Source organism: Corvus brachyrhynchos, unplaced genomic scaffold (genome assembly GCF_000691975.1).
Source record: "Corvus brachyrhynchos isolate BGI_N302 unplaced genomic scaffold, ASM69197v1 scaffold182, whole genome shotgun sequence".
Classification (NCBI taxonomy): Eukaryota; Metazoa; Chordata; class Aves; order Passeriformes; family Corvidae; genus Corvus; species Corvus brachyrhynchos.
Genome location: NW_008236807.1, coordinates 1,995,919 through 2,001,096, shown reverse-complemented (window position 1 = coordinate 2,001,096; position 5,178 = coordinate 1,995,919). Strand labels below are relative to the sequence as shown.

At 46.5% G+C, this 5,178-nt stretch overlaps 1 long non-coding RNA gene across 1 annotated transcript in view; it reads left to right on the top strand.

The window, feature by feature from the left end:
* The first annotated feature begins 3,250 nt into the window (after nt 1–3,250).
* Nucleotides 3,251–5,178, top strand: part of LOC108445141 — a 32,371-nt gene continuing 30,443 nt past the window's right edge. The window contains exon 1 of the long non-coding RNA XR_001859892.1: nt 3,251–3,333. This is a non-coding gene — a long non-coding RNA (uncharacterized LOC108445141). The remainder of the gene's footprint in view (nt 3,334–5,178) is intronic.

The window sequence follows — 5,178 nt, the reverse complement described above, 5'->3', positions numbered from 1 at the left end:
TTTCTTATTGCAGATGAAAGTTGGTCTCTCGTTTTATCTTTTAGTCTTAGGCAAGAGATTGTGTGGTCAGATTATACACTGCATCAACCAGATCTCCACCCCAAGAGCTCAAACAGGGAGCTCACAAAGAGACAACTTCTGAGAGACACTAAATGTGGGTGTCTCCATCTGTGACCCCAGCCTTAGCCTTGATATCAAAACTGTAGATGTTTACAAATGAGCTTTTCCCTTCAGGCTCCTTCAGTAAGTAGTCAAATGGGACTTCCTGCCTTTTGGGATAAAATCCTACTGGTTTTGTTGTGTAATTTCAGGGCAAACTCCCCTGACCAAGCTGCCAGTGGAGGACTTGCACCTGGCTGGCTTTGGGAGCAAGAAGTGACATAACAAAGCCTGGGTGAGCCAAGGTAGGCAGATCCTTTGGAAGTCAAAGCTCCGTGAAGTGGGGACACCTTGATGTCTGTTTTTCAAACTGGGGAGAACTTTGCAAACACCGTAAAGTGATCACCCAGTCCCTGGGATTTCCACCTGCCCCGTCCTCATGCAGCCCCAGCTGTGGCAGCACAGAATGGTGCAAACATCTCCATTGATTTGCCCAGTGCTGGAGGTCAATCACAAAGCTGAGAATTTAACCAAGTTCAATTCCCAAGCCATGAACTTCCCTTCCTTCCCCAGGAAGATCCACGGGTGATGTCTTTGTGTGATACAGCAATTAATCCTGCCTGATGCCCGGCTACCACAGCAAGTTTGATGGCCACACTTGGTGACACTTAGTTACCCAGAAGTGCTATCAGCTCTGTAACACAATTTGCAAGAAGTCACCATTAATTAATGCTAAGTTATGAAGCACTTCTAGGGAAAGTGACACACCAAATCGACATCAGTGCAAGAGGAGTTCATTATGGCTAATGTTACGACAATAAAAGACAGAGGAATTAATGATGACTTTCAATGTTAAGTATCACTTTTCCCATGCTTTAATGCGTTTTCTCAGGAGGGAGGGGGTGCTTGGAGAGGAGCTGGGAAGGGACAGCGTCATTTAGCTTGGAGGAAAAATAACCCCAAACCATTCTCCAGCTTGTCTGTGTACTGAGTGTCTGAGCTGTGCTCTGTACAGTCACAGTCACCTTTGGGTGTCACACACCCTACTGATCCTCACCCCTGTAAACACACCCTAAAGTGCTCGCTCACATTCCATAACTCCCAGGAATCCCTCACAGGTCTCCATGCAGAGCAGGTTTGACATTAACAGACCTGCCTCCAACTTCCAGCCTTGTTTTGATGGATTAACTCCTCACCATGTACTCAAACACAGCCGTGCCCATCCCACCCCACTGCAGACAGACCCATCTTTCTCCCTGTCCCTCCTCTCTTCCCTCTTGCCTTTCCCCTTCAAAATCTCTGCCAGATCTTTTGTTTTCACCAAATTCTAGTTTGGTTGTTTGTGAATCTGCCTGAATGAGTGGAAACCTGAGGAAGAAGGTGGTGATTTTAGGGGTTTTACTAATTTTTCTCAAATCTGTTCTCAGTTGGATTCATAGGGCAGCGTGAACTCTCAGAAAAATACCTCTCAAACATTGTACTGAAGAAATGAAAATTTGCGTCTTCACATGGATTTAAAATATAAAACACCACCTGAAGTGCTGAGCATTGACTAACAAACTATTGCAGGGTGTATCTACATGAATGACTACACTGAAAACCTCTGAGGGTTTCTTATGGCACCAAGAACTCCGAAGAAGTTAATCCCAGGGATGAAAACATCCCAAAATGATAAAGTCATGTTGTTTTATTTTAAGGAAGGAGATGTTGGGGATCTTCCATTTGAAGTTCTGGCTAAAACAATCTTACTTTGATCGCTGCTACCCCAAAATTGCAAACCTGCATGAGACTGTGGAGTAGAAACTCTCCTGCAATGGGCTGTGAAGCCAAACCATGGCAATTCCCTCAGTTAATCAATACACAAAGTGCTGCTGTGGTTCTGATCTCAGGCAAAGCCTCATACGCTCCCCTCATCACAGAGCCCTGCCAGATCAAACCCAGGAATTCAGTAGGAAACCCACTCAAGCACGGCAGAGCTGCACTTCTGAGACAAAACAACGTTAGTGCTGAACTGTTTGATGGTGGCAGCCCCACTAAGCAACAAATACGCTCCTGTCCTGGGAACAGGCCCTAAAAATAGTAATAAAAATCTAATTTGAGGGAGGCTGGGAGGATCCAATTGGAAACAAGGAGTTGGTTTGCAATGGACCAGTGCTTGGATGCCTCACTTCTGCAGGCTGGATCCCAACAGCAGAAACCATGACCTTGTTCCTCGTCTTTGCCCCAAGTACACACAGCCAGAAGCTTGGAGGTGAGCGATTGTAATGGCCCTCAGGAGGAGAGCCTGAAAGAGAAAACTATTTTCATTTGCATTGCTCCAAATCTGGTGAGATATGAAGAAACTTCCTTTCTCAAATTATATGAAAGAGAATGGAACTGTTTGCCCAACTGGATTAAGGCTGGAAGCTCAATGACATATCAGGATGGTGACTTACGCAGGTGAATCTGGGAAAGTATTTTCCTCCTTTGACTCTGTTTTTCCTCCTTTTCCTCGGTATTTGATATCCAGATTTTTTTTCATGAGGACAGGGACATAAATAAATCTCATCTTCTCCTCTCTTTCGATGCCATGTGGCCCTCCCCACCTGTTCCCAGGTGTATCCCTTGGGAGCATGGTCTGCAGCTCTGTTGTCCCTTCCAAGATGTCTTTACACCGCAGCAACTTCCTTCTCAGCCTTGCCCTGCCACCAATTGACACCCCAGCTGATGAAATGCCTGAATATTTTGGTTTGTGCCCACTCTGAGGCCTCTTCACTCCACTTTCCTGTCACCTGGACACGTTTCACCTCTTTGGATGCCGTTCTGCCCCGTGTGCTGCTGTCCCTGCCCGTCCCTGCATCCCCCCCTGCCCACACGTGCACGCTGCTACAGTGGCAATGAGATGGAGATTACAGCCACTAATTGCACACAAACAAGTGATTAGGGGGACAATCGCAAAGCACACCCCACCCTTGCACTAATTCTTCATTCCCTGCATGGAGTAATGCCCTTTTGTTTCCCTGGATAAGTCCCTAATGATGTTAGGGGGCATCCAAAGAACACGGTGGCACCAGGGTGAGCTCATTAATGAGATTAGCCGAGTTTTAATTTAGATGAAAAGCAGGCAAGGCAGGGAACAAGGCCTGTTATTATTTTGCATTATAAAAGATGGGTTTGGGAAGCAGGGAGGTATGGAGGCAGCTGGATGAGGGCTAGGCTGGGGACCTTGTGGAGGGAATGGCAGCAGATGCCCTGGTAAGTCATTCTGTATTTCTATCCTAGACTCGTTGACCATCATATACCTTTAGGCTGAGGTGAGACAGTACATTTCTACTTTATTTCTTTTGAGTAGAGCTGTGATTTGACTTGGCTTCCCTGAGAAGTTACTGGGTGTGGGTGTGAAGCTGGTCTGGGTGCCCAGTGGGATGCTCCTGGGTTTGAGCTGAGGGAATTACTGGGGGATGTCTGTCTTCATGGCTGGGCAGTGACCACTCTGTGCCTGCAGCCTTTTTTTTTTCCTCCCAAGGCTTTAGTGGTAATCCTGATCCCTGTGGCTGGTTTGGCAGAGGTGAGATAATGAGCTGTTGCCTCACCATGAGTTTAAAATGAGCCAGAGCCTCTCCCTGCTTTTTTCCCTAATGCAGCCGAATTTCTTCTCTTAAGCCAGCACCGAGGAGCATCTCCAGAGAGAGTCTAAATGCAGCATCGACAGAATCTGTTGTATTTCCTGCCATAAGTGAGGGTCTCTGAAGTGCCTGTGGCCAGGGAAGTTGCCTTTACCTGCAGCTTGCCCACTCCAGGACCTCCATGCCAGGATATCTGAGGATGCACTGGCCAGCCAAACCTGGTGCACAGGGTCCTGGAGCAGGAAAGAAGCTGTGACTCTTCAGGACTCTTCCTTTAAGAAGTATTCCTTTAATGAAGAAGGCAAGTTCATCTGCTTTCCTCTCTCTGCTGAAACACAACTCAGCTTCCCAAAACAATCACTCATGACTCGTTTCCCATCTCCCCTCACTCTCCCTATGCTTCCTCATTAGCTGTGGGCATCCCTACCTCCACCACAGATCTGGGATGAGTTTATTAACCCACATTATCCCTTTGCTTTGCAGTACTGAGAGTCTGGACACCAAGGGAAAAGTCTAACCTGTGCCAAGCTATTCCCATTTGGCAGCTTTCTGAACAGCTCACGGTACTTAGAGCAAAGAAAAAGAAATAAACACTTTGTAGGTGTAGAGTGGAACATTTGAGAGATCCGCTGGAAGCAAAACTCCTGGAAAACGCAGGAGAAAGAGAGAGACAGACATATCAAGCAATACTTTAGCTGTACTTGCAAACTGTGGATGCCACCAGAAAATGGAAGGCAGGAGGTGACTCTATTTCTGTCAATTGCTGGTTGTGAATTACTTGAGACTTTTAATGGTTTGCAGTTAGCCCAGGCAGAAGAGGCCAACTACAAAACATCAAGTGAGAAATCTGAAGAGCCCTTCACTCTTGTGCAGAAAATGAAACCTGGGAGGGAGAGATGAAGTGTTGCCTCTTTTTCCTGACACGAGAAAGGACAAAGAAGAACAGTAAAATAGGGGAAAGACGGTGATTTCCTCTAAATATGAACAAGTTCTGTCCCCTTTGACTCGACAAGGCTACAGGAACCACAGCATTTCCTCAATAACCCTGGACCACAGAGACAGGACAGTCCTTTGGGGCTGACATTAATTTTAAATAAGCCTCTGTCTCCGTCACCTTACAGACACATTGCTGTTTACAAACTCGATTTCTTTTCTTTTTGAGCTTTTATTTTTACAGGAATGGGGCTGTGGGAAGGGGTATCCAGTGTGCTGGGAGGTGTCTGTCTCCACTGGCAGGGAGGGCTGAAAAGGGCGAGTCAGATAACAGGGTCACTGTGGATCTGGAGACAAAGGCATGAAGTGCAGTGCATTGATTTTTGTGTCTGTGCTTGTTAATGGCACCTCCATGAGCATGATGACTCTGGCCTTTGCTCGTGCCATCTCTCCAATGATATAATATTGCTTGCCTGGAATAAGGAATAAGATCCTCTGTGAGAGTTATTGATGAAGAAATGAAGTTCCAAGGAGGTTCAGC